We start from the raw sequence: 15,962 nt of genomic DNA on the forward strand, positions 1-15,962 counted from the left end.
ACCTGTCCACAGATGATGCTCTACCCCCTCACAGATTCCTTGCACATAGGCCTCCTTGTCCACCCTCAGTGCACGTACAGTTTTACGCCTCAGCTCCCTGAAAGCTCAGCTCTGCCATTCAGCCTGGCCCTGCGACGTATGTAGACGTATTTGATTGACGTCTTCCGGACGACCACAGAACTTTCTGAACGTGTTTCTAATTTACTGCTACTGTATAATGGAGTATTGGCTGCGTTAAAAAAACAACAACAATAACTTCCGATATTTTGTCACGTGCTGTTACGTCACGTCCGATTGCCTCTTCAGTTTACTCATGTCTTATTCTTAGTTCCTCCTCTGTGAATATTTTCTGTTTGAGGATATTGTCACGTCGACGTCGAAACATAAAAGCAAATGTCCGAATATATTTTAAAATTTGTGATCGACTAAAAAAAACATAAAAAAAATAAAAAAACCCACAACAACAACAACAACAACTTCAGATATTTCATCACGTGCCTTCACGGAGCCAAGGAGAAAAAAAAGAAAATGTGCCTTGACGGAGAAAATAAGTTTCGGGTATGCTAAACATTACCTCGACGTGTTTCGACTTATGAGTAACTTACAAGGAACTTGTGTCGACGTGTGTTCGATCGATCGCATATTGTGCCTACAACTTATTCCCAGTGTGGCGGAATGTGTGAGCCATACGGCGAGTACGTCATCAAATTTTCAGCATGCTTGAAATTTCATGACGTACTAAACGTACCACGAAATATGACAGCTACTTCATTGTTTTTCAGCGTGCTCTTAACGTATACACAACTTACCCATTCCGTATTCGACGTGTGCTGGCGTTTTAGACACATTTTTCCTAGGTCGGCATACGCTGGCAAAATCGTCAAGGTGTGACTGCGATGTTGACACTTCCAATTCTCAGGCGGTTATGATTTAAATCGGCGTGCGGCAGGTTTTTAACAGGCTACGCCACGAGTTCGTCGGCGATACGTGCAGCGCGCTATGCCTAAGTTAAACTATCGTTGGGCATAGGTTGTGAACGCCGACAACAGGCTAAGCATTCGTTGGTATAAGTTATCAATAAGACAACGAAATGTTCTGTGCCCATTACTAATATGTTATGCATACGACCAACACGTTATGAATATGACCAAAACTTCAAAAACATCAAAATTTCAGCGTACACCAACGTTTTACATACATTTTTATACGTTGCCGTTGCTGGCTAAATCGTCAAGGTGTGACAGCGCCTTCACAAAACAATTCCGAAGTAAAATGAATAAAGGTGCCTACCTACCATTGGTATTTAACATCGATGTCAAAAAGGTTTTCAGACTTCTTACAAAAGGGACATTCATTTACCAGAAGGTTTGAAAAATGGTGTAACAAATGATTCGAAGGAAGAATCCAGTGTACTCGGCTGCATTGGAGGTCGCCATGTTGTGGTGGAACAGGAGGCTTATAAAAGCCTTTACAGTTCGGAAAATATGGGGGAGAACAAGGTAAGAGGTCTCTCCATCGAACCCTCGGCTGTGTTATTTGCCGGTGTAAAATAAATTTTACACACCCACATAGAGGTCTTTCTGTTTAGGAAAGCCATTGAAGTCTACGTTAAAAGGGGTCCAAGGAAGAGAGCAAGCAAGAGAAAAAATGCATTCGAGTTCAGGAAAGGTAGAAGGAGAAGATATTTGATCTGTATTTTGTTCATTGTTTTGCTGGTCTTGCTCCCAAGCAGGTACAAGCTTTGTATATGTACAAAGCACACTACATAATATGCGTGCCATAATCCTAGAAGATCGCACACCAACCAGGCTTGCCAATGCATCAGCTCCGATTCATCTGCCGTTTGGGCTGAGAAGATCTGACAGATTTTACGCTCTTATCAGTAAAGCATTGAATAATACACCTATCAGCAGGCATATCATGGAAAAAGGAGTTGTAGAACAAAGGTTCTTCCAGAAACATGTTTCGTGTAAGAATGTGTAGCTCTTGTTATTGTCAGAGCTTGCCATGCATTTAGCATGCTCTGATTGAAACTAGAGTGTGGAGATGTGTTGATTTGGGAAAGGTCCATCAGGAAAAAATGAGTGGTCATAGCCTAGTCTCCTAGCCTGTTGCAAAAGGGGATGAGCAACATTGACCGATGGTGGAGAGGGTCGCGTGTGTAGCATGCGAAGAGCAACCGAGAATCGAAATGCCATTAGCCGGTTCTTTATGTTGACCAGGTCGTGGCCTCCCTCCATCGGTCACTGGTAAATTAAGGACCTTAGGTCGAAGCCAGTGTTTTCGATCCCAGAAAACGGACATGAAGCACTTCTGGAGCTGTTGAAGCAATGCCACTGGAGGATGCAGCACGAATCATTTGTGCCATAACGTAGAAGCCACCAATGTGTTGATAACCAAGACCCTTCCACGATACGACAGTTGTGTGATCAGACCTTTCCATTTTTGCAGTTTACCCTCAACAAACTCTAACAGACCAGCCCAATTATTTGCAACTGTGGTATCATTACCCAAGGACACTCTAAGGTATTTCACGCCATAGTTGGCCCATCACAACGGAGTAGGAAGTCTTGGCGCCAAGTTACACAATGGACCAAGCTAAAGGGTGCTCATTTTATTCCAATTTACTTTGGCTGAAGAAGCCTTTTCAAATAAGGATAAACAATAACGAATGACGTTAATATCATTGATATCTTGCACGAATACACATACGTCATCGGCGTATGCCAGTACCTTGATGTGCCGTTCATGATGGGACAAACTAAACCCCGTTGGTCTGCAGTGCAAAGAAACCAGTTGAGGTTCGATGGAGAGAGCAAAAAGCAACCCAGAAAGAGGGCAACCTTGTCTAATTCCTGTTAACAGACAAAGGTGTTGGAAGTTCATTGTTTATCTTAAGCACACTAGAAATATTATTTTACAGTATTTTAATATATGAGATGACTGTCGAACCAAATCCAAACCGCATGAGTACTTCAAAAAGGTACCTATGGTCAACACGGTCAAAAGCTTTCTCCTGATCAAGAAGTCCAAAATCTTTTGGGTTTTCCATGCACGGTTCAATGATGTGTCTTACAAGGGAGATTATGTCATAAATGGAATGTTTTGGGACACAATAACATTGGTCTTCCTTCAACAACGAGGACAGATGAGTAAGTTGTGATGCCAGGGCTTTTGAGAATATCTTGTAGTCCGTACATAACAGGGAGATCACACGCCAATTTCCAATACACATGTGTCCCTTTTTGGGGATGAGGGTAAGAACAGCTCGTCAGCAACTCTGAGGTTGCTCTCCAAGCTGGCAGCTTGCATTCAAAGTGTTAATGAGTTCTGGACCCAATAAGTGCCAAAACTTCTTATAATATTTGGTTGAAAGTCCATCCAAACCAGGTGCTTTCTCAAAGGCAAGGCTGTGCAGGGCATTGCCAAGTTCATTCAAAGTAATGGGTCTTTCCAATTGGGAACGCCCATCTTCACACAACACTGGCAGGCCTAAGGAGACAGAGTTGACACTGACGGGATTTATTTGTTCCATTGAATATATTTCAGAAAAATATTCCTTCACGAAAAGTTTGATTTGCTGATTGTGTAAAGGTAATGGATAAGTCAATCAATCACAACTGAGAAAGCTGCTTAGTGGAAGACGTTTCTCGAAAGAAAATAAGTGCTTGGTTGGTACGTCTGCCTCATTTAGGTGTCGCACCCTCATCCGAACTAAAGCATCATGTGCATTCCTCTCCGTTATTTACTTTAATAAAGACTTTTTCAGTTAAAGTTTTTTGCACATTACTATTATTTTGTCCGATGACCCTTTGGAGATGTAAAATCTGTTACTGTAATAATTTTATTACTTCATGGTCAGCCCTTGTTGAGAAAAACTGATACTGTTGACAAAAACCTTTGATTTTGGTTTTTACTAAATCCCACCATATCAGTGGGTTAACAGGACAGCTTAACTTCTGTTCTAGGAGAGCCGTCCAGAAAGATTCAAAGGCCTGAATGAAGTTGTGGTTTTCTCGTAAACTATTGTGACGTCCACGGGACTTGAACAGTCCCGCCAACGTAGAATGAGCCGAAACGATGGAGGCGGTTTATTTATTTATAACCCAAAGGTGGCGGTTCTAATTGCTCCACCACAAATGGGACAAGGAAGGTGGCACGAGTCACTTTTCACTGAGTTGATAACGTTTATTCCTCTAACCAGAAATAACAAGACTCGGCAAGAAGAGGGATCCGGGGCGATTCGACGGGATGGTGTGGGATCGGGCGTGGGGAAAACACAGACAATTCCAATGAATATACAAATCTCAAACCCTCTAAGGCGCCAGGTACACACACACACACACACACACACACACACACACACACACACACACACACACACACACACACACACACACACACACACACACACACACACACACACACACACACACACACACACACACACAAAACTTAGCTATTTCTGGTGGTCAGGCTGGACCGTGGTGTGGACGCAACAGTCCCTGGATTGGCGTCGGACGAGCTGGCCTTTCTCTCGTCAGGGGGGCAGGAGAAACCGTGGTGCTGTCGACCTCCTGGTCTTGGCCCAAGTCCGTTCACAGCCACCAGGGAACCAGTTCTGGTGCCAAATTGCGAGCAGGAGAGGGAGGCAGGTCCGCCCGCCGTTCGACCCCGCACTCCGAGCCAGCAGAACCCCAGAGCCAACCAAGGTGAGGCACGAGGCCCAGGAAGGCCACAAGACACGATCAAACCAGGGCCGAATCAGCGCAACAACAAGCACGCTCCCTGCACAACAACCTCCACCCCCATAAAAACGGTCTTTCTGTCCCGATCTTCTTCCTCTTCCTTTTCGACCCCGAACAGAACCTTTTTATGCTCCCGTCCTCGTCACTTCCAATCGAGCCGTTTATTGGCCCTCCGCCGTCGCCTTCCGCCAATCGTGATCACGGGGCGGAGCCATCCGCAGCACTGTCCTGTGACGTCACGGCAAGCCTCCAGAGAATACTAAAAGGGGTTTACGCAGACACACTTACCCTATCCCGTGTCCCTATCTAATTACGTGACAATTATCATTTCCCCCTTGAAGAAATGGACATTTACTAGACAACTTATCACCACTGAATTGCTACTTATTACATCGAGATCCTGGTACACTCGAACAGCATGGCATACCTAATTAAACATCCTAATTACCCTTTGAATGCATATCCCCCCTCAAACGTAACACTATTGTTGAATTTCCAACGAGAGCACCCTGGACATGGTTTTAGAGGGTTGAATGAAAACTCGAGCTAGGGAATGGTCGGAGAAACCAGAAGGCATGATATCGGATTTATAAACTCCATGTAATAAATGAGAATTTACGTAGATGCGATTAAGGCTCACAAGTGAGATGTGGTTGTTTAAACAATGACACCATGTGTAAGACTGATCAGAAGGGTGCTGTACGTGCCAAACATCACGGAGATTATATTTCGCAATTATATTTGCAAAAAGTTTTCGGTACGTGGTTGGGGTTCTGGCCCATTTCGGTCACATGAAGCATTAACAGTACAGTTAAAATTGCCACCAATAATATAATTAGACAAGTCTGCATATCTAGTGTTTGCAGGAATTTTCTCAGTTCAGCAAAAAAAGAGATCCGCTCGTCATTTTTGCTTGGAGCGTACACATTGAGAATTGTAAACGTGACCTGATTGATAGAGAAGGTCACAGAGGCAAGATGTCCATTAATAATACTAGTAAAATTAAGACTGGACGGATGGAAATGTTTCCCGAAGACAAACATGGTGCCTGCTTTCGATGAGGAGTTGTTCCTAAAGAAACATTCCTTATCCATAAATAGTTGCCACTGAGCCTGAACAGATTTGACAGCTTTGTTGCAAGAGACCCATTCTATGTTGAGACTGTTGACCTCTACCAGCTGTTTAATTTCGATCTTGCAGAGCAGACTCCCACCACCATTAACATTTACTGTTCCAATCTTGAAACTGGCCATGAAGAAATTAACAGCTTCGAAGAATATGACCAAAAGGCGGATTGTTGATTAAAGGTCTTTTTCACCTTGGCGATCAATTTTTATATCAATGGTGACAGTGTGCCTGGTGGAAACCAAATAAGTCAGGCTTGTATGTGATAGCCTGAGCACATTCAAGGAAGGATGGTAGATCTGGAAAGTATTCTGTCAGGTTTAAATTGTGTTTCCTGTACGTATTTTGTAAGAAGAGTCTTATTTGTTCAGGGGAGGTAGGAACTTGACTGGCCAGCTTCTCCACCGTTTCCACCTGACTGCTTCTTCTTGGTCGGATTTGTCAGAGTCAGTTTTAATTTCCGAGTCACACAAGCTTGTACAGTCCTGCATATCGATATTGTTGCGAATTCGCGCCCGCCGGCGTGCGAGCGGCCACGTAACTCGAATCGCGGCACGTCGCCCACCGGACGGACAATTCCGTCATGACCCTCTCGGACTAACGCCGGGAACTAGTCACGGGTGGGCCTTTCGGCCTCACCACGATCGTGCCAATCGGCCCCCCGCGTGGGATAGGGTTGTTCGCCAAATTCGACCTACCGAAGTACCCACACGGAGGGTAGACCGGGCGATCGCACCTCGCCGCAGGTCGACCCCGGACACGGGCCACTTAAGCGACCCGTTCCGTACTATCGGGATAACCGAGCGGTGTTATCGTCAACCTCGGTGGTTCCGATTAATTATCGGGCGTATTTAGCCCACTACCAACCCTTTACGTGAAGTAAGATGGAGATTCAATTAAAGAAAAGACGAAGCGAAACGGGAAAAACAGTTCAACATGAGGCACATTTATTCCGCGGCACAAGGATAGCACACATATACAATTACAACAATTATGCACCAAAAGCAATTGCAACAAAAGAAACACAACAATGCAGATCTACTACCGACTACGCGAGCACACGGCAACACTTACACAGTTTTACTTTACAGACGGCGCCGACAACACATATACTCAAAAGCAAAAGAAAAGGGCCATCCTCAACGACAAGGGGGCAGACGGGCCTGTGGGCCGAGACCGGGCGGAGCCTACCCGTCTTGTGATGAGCCGCAAATGTCGCGGCGGTGCCCCGACTCCGCGTTCCTCCGCGGGTTTCGTTGGCACTGCTTGGAATGGGGTGGGAATGGGGCCCCCCTTTCCGCACTATCTCAGCGTGGGGGGGGGGAAGGGGGGAATTGTTGATGCTCTGGGGAAAGAGGATAGCTGGCTTGCTTGGGTCCCGCGACGAGCGACTCCACTGCGACCTCGACCGCGTTCCCGGCTTCCCCTCTCTGCAGCTCCCCGACAGACTCCGAACCCCGACAGACTCCAACTCTCCTCCAGACCCGTCTTGACTGCTGCTGCCACACTCCACCGCTGCCACACCTCTCCAACTCGCCCGAGCCCAAAACTGCGACTGCCTCCAACTGCTTCCGACCCAAAACAAAACCGACTGAATTCGCCCCACGCTCGGCGCTTTATAGTACGGCAGGAGAACCCATATGCAAATTTCCGGATCCAGGATGAGCTCGGGGGCGAAGCCACGCTCGCCCATTGGATGGAGGAAAAGTGGGCGTGAACCTCCCCTGATCCTCGAATTTGCATATATCGATTCTACTCCGACGCACCTGTAGGCGGGGCCAAATCGCCCCATGCTCGCTGATAGGATGGAACAGAAGAGGGCGTGTATCATTCCTGATCCGACTTTTCCTTGGAAAGGCCGCTTTTTGCACCCGCGGCTCAGCGCGCATCCCGCATGAGGCCAGGACAGCCTGACGCTCGGCGTTCACAAGTGGCGCGGGAACGGCCGCAGAAGGAGAGGCGAAGGTGGTGGAGGGCCTAAAGTGGCGGTGATGGCCATGGCGACGCTTGGAATGGCGGTGATGCGATGTTTACGGGAGCGAGCCGTGACGGTAAAGGTCGTGGCTGTTGGCGTTGTTGTTGTTGTGAAGCGGCGTTGCGGTTGGTGGTTGTTTTGTGATGGCGGTTGAGACGTGGTTGGTTCAAAATAAAGATAGAACAGAAAAACGGCTATCTTAAAGGGTCGCAGCCCGAATGAATCACATTTATTCCCTCTAAACAACGGGTTTGGGGCTAACTACACATGTACTTACAGAGATATCTCACCTACGGGACCTGAATGGTGGTTTGCGAATTTCCTCAACCACAACAATATTGTCATCAGTATTGATACATGGATCTGAACCAGTTACGACGTCTATGTGCTCTTCATTTGTGGGAACATCGCGTTGTGAAATAATGGAAATAATTGGGAGATTTGCTGAAATGGAAACACCATCAGCAGATGCAGCAATATTTCTTTCTTCGACCATAACAGTGTTATCGACCTCCAACAGCATGGAGGTACAGTATATAATACTTTGTCAGAAGCACGTGCGTTGACGTGCGCAGGGGGCTCAAACTCAAGAACCTGAGATCTTAAGCCAGATACCTCAACCATTAAGCCAACATCAGGCTTTAGTTAGAGAGATCAGTTATGAAGATCAGGAATAGTTCTGGACCCAGACACTGTCTTGAGGTACTCCAGCCTTGATAGGGAGAGGAGCTGAAAAGATTCCATTGAGAGCCACATGTTGGCCACAAGAGTAGAGGAAGTCGGTAAGCCTTGTGGCAAGTTGCCCTTGTGTGCCATAGGCCAAGTTTGTCCTTGCTCTTTCTATCCCCCTCTCTCCTTTTTATCCCCCCCTTGTTCTTTCTATCCTCCCCCTTTGTCCTTTATACCCTCCCCCCTTTTGTCCTTTCCCTCCCTCCCCCTTCTCCTTTCTACCCCCCTTGTCCTTTCTATGTCCTTTCTATCTTTTCTATCACCCTTTGTCCTTTCTATCACCCCCTTGTCCTTTCTGTCACCCCCTTGTCCTTTCTGTCACCCCCTTGTCCTTTCTGTCACCCCCTTTGTCCTTTCTGTCACCCCCTTTGTACTTTGTCACCCCCTTTGTACTTTCTGTCACCCCCTTTGTCCTATCTGTCACCCCCCTTTGTCCTATCTGTCACCCCCTTTGTCCTTTCTGTCACCCCCTTTGTCCTTTCTGTCACCCCCTTGTCCTTTCTGTCACCCCCTTGTCCTTTCTGTCACCCCCTTTGTCCTTTCTGTCACCCCCTTTGTACTTTGTCACCCCCTTTGTACTTTCTGTCACCCCCTTTGTCCTATCTGTCACCCCCTTTGTCCTATCTGTCACCCCCTTTGTCCTTTCTGTCACCCCCTTTGTCATTTCTGTCACCCCCTTTGTCCTTTCTGTCACCCCACCCCTTTGTCCTTTCTGTCACTCCACCCCTTTGTCCTTTCTGCCACACCACCCCTTTGTCCTTTCTGTCCCACCACCCCTTTGTCCTTTCTGTCGCACCACCCCTTTGTACTTTTTGTCACACCAACCCTTTGTCCTTTCTGTCACACCACCCCTTTGTCCTTTCTGTCACACCACCCCTTTGTCCTTTCTGTCACACCACCCCTTTGTCCTTTCTGTCACACCACCCCTTTGTCCTTTCTGTCACACCACCCCTTTGTCCTTTCTGTCACACCACCCCTTTGTCCTCTGTCACACCACCCCTTTGTCCTCTGTCACACCACCCCTTTGTCCTTTTTGTCACACCACCCCTTTGTCCTTTCTGTCACACCACCCCTTTGTCCTTTCTGTCACACCACCCCTTTGTCCTTTCTGTCACACCACCCCTTTGTCCTTTCTGTCACACCACCCCTTTGTCCTTTCTGTCACACCACCCCTTTGTCCTTTCTGTCACACCACCCCTTTGTCCTTTCTGTCACACCACCCCTTTGTCATTTCTGTCACACCACCCCTTTGTCCTTTCTGTCACACCACCCCTTTGTCCTTTCTGTCACACCACCCCTTTGTCCTTTCTGTCACACCACCCCTTTGTCCTTCCTGTCACACCACCCCTTTGTCCTTCCTGTCACACCACCCCTTTGTCCTTCCTGTCACACCACCCCTTTGTCCTTTCTTTCCCCCCCCCCAACCTTGCCCTTTCTATCCCATCACCCCTTTGTCCTTCCTATCTTACCATTTAAAATTAATATCGTCTTTCTACGTCAAAAACCCTTCAACTCGAAAATTTCGAGTTATTGGTAGTAAATTGTTCAGAACTTTGTCCAAGGCGTTAAGTCAAAAAAACATAAATAGAATGAGTGTAAATGAGAACTAAGTGTATGCCAATGCCTTTTTTTTCTTTATATTGTGACGTCCACGGGACTTGAACAGTCCCGCGAACGTAGAATGAGCCGAAACGATGGAGGCGGTTTATTTTTATAACCCAAAGATGGCGGTTCTAATCGCTCTACCGCAAATGGGACGAGGAAGGTGGCACGAGTCGCTTTTCACTGAGTTGACAACATTTATTCCTCTAACCAGAAATAACAAGACTCGGCAAGAAGAGGGATCCGGGGCGATTCGACGGGATGGTGTGGGATCGGGTGTGGGGAAAACACAGACAATTCCAATGAATATACAAATCTCAAACCCTCGAAGGCGCCAGGTACACACACACACACACACACACACACACACACACACACACACACACACACACACACACACACACACACACACACACACACACACACACACACACACACACACACACACACACACACACACACACACACACACACACACACACACACACACACACACCGTAGCTATTCCTGGTGGTCAGGCTGGACCGTGGTGTGGACGCAACAGTCCCTGGATTGGCGTCGGACGAGCTGGCCTTGCTCTCGTCAGGGGGGCAGGAGAAACCGTGGTGCTGTCGACCTCCTGGTCTCGGCCCAAGTCCGCTCACAGCCGCCAGGGAACCAGCTCCGGCGCCAAACCGCGAGCAGGAGAGGGAGGCAGGTCCGCCCGTCGTTCGACCCCGTACTCCGAGCCAGCAGAACCCCAGAGCCAACCAAGGTGAGGCACGAGGCTCAGCAAGGCTACAAGACACGATGAAACCAGGGCCGAATCAGCGCAACAAAAAGCACGCTCTCAGCACAACAACCTCCACCCCAAAAAACGATCTTTCTCTCCCGATCTTCTTCCTCTTCCTTTTCGACCCCGAACAGAACCTTTTTATGCTCCCGTCCTCGTCACTTCCAATCGAGCCGTTTATTGGCCCTCCGCCGTCGCCTTCCGCCAATCGTGATCACGGGGCGGAGCCATCCGCAGCACTGTCCTGTGACGTCACGGCAAGCCTCCAGAGAATACTAAAAGGGGTTTACGCAGACACACTTACCCTATCCCGTGTCCCTATCTAATTACGTGACAATTATCATTTCCCCCTTGAAGAAATGGACATTTACTAGACAACTTATCACCACTGAATTGCTACTTATTACATCGAGATCCTGGTACACTCGAACAGCATGGCATACCTAATTAAACATCCTAATTACCCTTTGAATGCATACCCCCCCTCAAACGTAACATTGCCCCCTCCTCTGGTACCGCAGCTCCTGCAAGGTATATCGCAGGCGCTACCGTACCAGCCTTAACACTGACTGACTCACACCTATTTAACCTAACGAAATAAAGTAGGAGGGGCAATGGGCAGCGAGTCGCAGCTAACTTACCTATCCTGCTTAATGTACTACCCCCTTATGGCCTTATCCTCGCCTAAACAATCATTCATTTTTTTTTTCATCACATGAGAGCACTGAGCGAAGTTGCACTCCATCCTCTGGATCATCGCTCTTTCCCAACACTCTTCCAGTGATCTGGGGAGGGGAAACAAAAGGTTCCACAAAAACACAACACTTATACTTTACATTCCTACTCTAAGCCTTAACGACACTATTCATGGGATATTTACACTTGACCGCGTCCCCCAGTGGATGCTAATAGACCCAGCGTTACCTGGGGAGCCAATTTTCAAATTTGCTCGCCCCAAAATTATGCGGACATCATGCCCTTGCTGCACATGTCAAGTTGTGCGGGATCGAGTGGGACTCACACATCTTCACAACACTCACACCATGGTCATCATCACATTTCTAGGTCATGGTCCTCATTTTAATCATGCAGGCTGAATCCCGTCATGGCCGTGGGGTGGGTTACCACAAGATGATGGGGGCATCTCAGGTGCAACCATGCCCACAGGTAAGCTTTAGTCCAACCCAGACGTTTCTCCGCCCCGCTCCCTTTGATTCCCACCCCCCTGGTTGCCATCAGCTCTTATCCCGTACAACACACTGGAAGGGGTCTCACTGGCTCCTCTGGCCTTCCTGGGTCGCCAAGGTCCTACCCGCCTTGGTCGCCCAACCAGACCCTCTCCCAGTTGCCTCCAGACACTGTCACCATTAGCCACCAGGGGTGAATCTCCTTGAAGGGGGTCGCAATTCCCGCTCACCGTGAGCTTCAGCAATCCCTGCGGACAAGCACATCATCCCCACCCTCAAAACCACATGACTCCCCCACCCCATCGGCCTTACATGTGACACCTGCATTTCTAACACTTCACCGACCATGACCTTCCCTGTTACCACACCATGTCCAATAAAAAATCAACGTGTGCACCATACATTTCACTTCTTAACTTGAAACAACTCACACAGCACTTCTCACCCGATCCATGCACCAGCCATTGGACAGCCACTCGTGCCCGCTTTGTTTCCAATTACCCACTGTCCCGATTGTCACTCTAAAACCCAGCAGAACTTACAAACCCATGCCAATTTTCCCACAATTCATTTTTTTCCACCAAAGGAGGGCACTTCGCCACAATCTCAGCAGCCGAGCATGGCCGTATATGCTCAGCCCAATTTAGTCTCCCCGACCCCCGACCCCCGACAGTGATCTCCGGACCCGACCTATGAAAGGGCATCTCGGATAGACCTGGCGGTTCAGCAGGAAGATTCATCCTCTCCGGGCTTGAAAGTCTATTGGAGGGTCTCTCCATCGCCAGGTACCGGCAATATCGTTGCATGTGTCCTCTTCGCCCGCACCGGAAACAACTCCCCAGAAAAGGCCCCCGTGAGTATCGGTGAAATGTCTCTTCCGGTTCCGGACCCCCTCGGCCATAATCGAATTGCTCTATTGGCTGGGCTGGACCCCGCCGCTTTGGCGCACTAACTACCGGATTACCCTTTATCAAACTTGACAGTTTCTGGCAAATTTCCTGAAACATTTGGGTAATGCCAATTTCTCCCAGCCCCTCTCCTTGATCCTGAATCTCCGCCTGTCGGACCGTCACCGATGGCCTCTCTGGCACCCGACCCGGCCACCTCCACGAGGCCAGCCTGGCTGCACACTCAGCCGCTCGGTGAACGGTGGGTGGATCCTGTAACTCCACTAGCGCTCGGACCTCAGGGTCAGGAAGAGCAGCTAAAAATTTCTCTAGTGCCAGTCTGTCCCATGCCTCCACTGTAACGTCCCGATACGCGATCCTGACTGATTGGTAAATGTCCTGTGCCAGCTCCTGCACTGTCTCACCCGGCTTTAATCTGCGGTGCTGGAGCTGGGCCCGCACCAGATCACAGTTTGCCGCGAACCCAAACCGACGGCTCAACGCCTCGCAAATGTGGGAGCTGATCAACATCCCCTCCGCGATCACGTTTAACACATCTGCGGCTGGTCCCCGCAACGTTGCCACCAAATTCCCTGTACGTTCCCGCTCATTCCACCCATTTAGTCGGGAAATGCACTCAAATTGCGTCAGAAAAGCTTCAAGGCTCCCTGACCCGTCAAAATTTACCAGGGGGATCACTTTTACGGTGGCCCACTTCTCAGTTTCTCCCTTGTCCGAATCCAGCCCAGGGATCAAACACCCTTGTGGCTGCGTATCCAATTTCGGAGCCCACTGTGGCCAAAGATGTTTTGTGGTGAGGGTCTCATGGGTCAATTTTGCTTCCTGTTCCAAACGTTGAATGGACCGATTCACCTCTTCCCGCAGGATCTTCTGGGCCGGCACAACCTCCTCCAAGGCTCCGTCGCGAGTTTGTAGCTGCTCCTCAACCAACCCGGCCACTCTACTTACAAAAGACGGCTCTACCAGGCCTTTATCCAAGACTTCATCTTGGCTCATAATTTTATCTTGTTCATCCAAACGAGCCTCCAATCCTTTTACCTCCTCCGCCAAATTCATCCCTTGCTTCCTCAGCTCTCCCCACTTTTCTATTTGCAGCTGCATACGAGCATCCACACAGGCACGATGACGTTCCAGGCTTTCATCCACTTTATCAACCCGAATGTTCGTTGCATCAATTTTATCTACCAATTTTTTTTGTATGTTTTCCCCCTCCAATGTAATTTCTACCTTTGTTTCCTCCAATCTATCCTCGAATTTACTTTGTATTTCTCCCAATTTAACATCCACACACTCCTGCATCTCAGTTTTCATTTTCTCCATCTTTTCCCCCAATTCATCCCTCATTAAATCAATCCGTGCACCCAACTGTTGCCCCATTACCCCCAATTCATCTGTCATTTCTGCCCCCTGTGCCGTCATTTCTGCCCACTGTGCCGTCATGTCTGCCCTCTGTGTCACGAATTGATTTTCCATTTGTGCCGTCATTTCTGCCATTTGTGCCCCCTGTGCCGTCATGTCTGCCCTCTGTGTCACGAATTGATTTTCCATTTGTGCCGTCATTTCTGCCATTTGTGCCCCCTGTGCCGTCATTTTTGCCCCCTGTGCTGTAATTGCACTCATTAAACGTTCCAAAATTGTCCAGATCGTCATCGTGCCGGTTTCCGGCGCTGCCGGCTCCGTTACGGGCGATGAAGCACGGTCCACGCTCGGAATGGGGGAGGTTCCAACCCTACCCCTGTCTCTCCCTTCTTCCCCCGACTCGCTGCCCGACACGTGGCCTTCCTCCTCAAACATCTGCACATCCGCCATGGTGCAGAAGTCCCGTTTGCCGCCAATTAATTTTAATTTGAAAAATCCCGCCAAAATTTTCCCGCACTCGCGCGCTTTCCTGTAGTAATTTTATATTCCAATTCGTGACGAGATTCTAATATAATCTTGGTATATTCTCCCGATACCAAATATAATTTAGAGGGGTTCGAACATCCAACACCCTGACACCAATGTGACGTCCACGGGACTTGAACAGTCCCGCTAACGTAGAATGAGCCGAAACGATGGAGGCGGTTTATTTTTATAACCCAAAGATGGTGGTTCTAATCGCTCTACCGCAAACGGGACGAGGAAGGTGGCACGAGTCGCTTTTCACTGAGTTGATAACATTTATTCCTCTAACCAGAAATAACAAGACTCGGCAAGAAGAGGGATCCGGGGCGATTTGACGGGATGGTGTGGGATTGGGCGTGGGGAAAACACAGACAATTCCAATGAATATACAAATCTCAAACCCTCTAAGGCGCCAGGTACACACACACACACACACACACACACACACACACACACACACACACACACACACACACACACACACACACACACACACACACACACACACACACACACACACACACACACACACACACAACGTAGCTATTCCTGGTGGTCAGGCTGGACCGTGGTGTGGACGCAACAGTCCCTGGATTGGCGTCGGACGAGCTGGCCTTGCTTTCGTCAGGGGGGCAGGAGAAACCGTGGTGCTGTCGACCTCCTGGTCTCGGCCCAAGTCCGCTCACAGCCGCCAGGGAACCAGCTCCGGCGCCAAACCGCGAGCAGGAGAGGGAGGAAGGTCTGCCCGCCATTCGACCCCGTACTCCGAGCCAGCAGAACCCCAGAGCCAACCAAGGTGAGGAACGAGGTTCAAGGCTACAAGACACGATGAAACCAGGGCCGAATCAGCGCAACAAAAAGCACGCTCTCAGCACAACAACCTCCACCCCAAAAAACGATCTTTCTCTCCCGATCTTCTTCCTCTTCCTTTTCGACCCCGAACAGAACCTTTTTATGCTCCCATCCTCGTCACTTCCAATCGAGCCGTTTATTGGCCCTCCGCCGTCTCCTTCCGCCAATCGTGATCACGGG

The 15,962-nt window shown here is 48.8% G+C and overlaps 1 protein-coding gene across 8 annotated transcripts in view; it reads left to right on the plus strand.

Annotated features, from left to right (window-relative positions):
- LOC147013515 (SH3 and multiple ankyrin repeat domains protein 3-like) overlaps positions 1-15,962 on the plus strand; it is a 522,196-nt gene that overhangs the window by 12,132 nt on the left and 494,102 nt on the right. The window lies entirely within an intron of this gene.

Source organism: Eptatretus burgeri, chromosome 14, assembly GCF_056783735.1.
Source record: "Eptatretus burgeri isolate ZD-2024b chromosome 14, Ebu_testis_v1, whole genome shotgun sequence".
Lineage (NCBI taxonomy): Eukaryota > Metazoa > Chordata > Myxini > Myxiniformes > Myxinidae > Eptatretus > Eptatretus burgeri.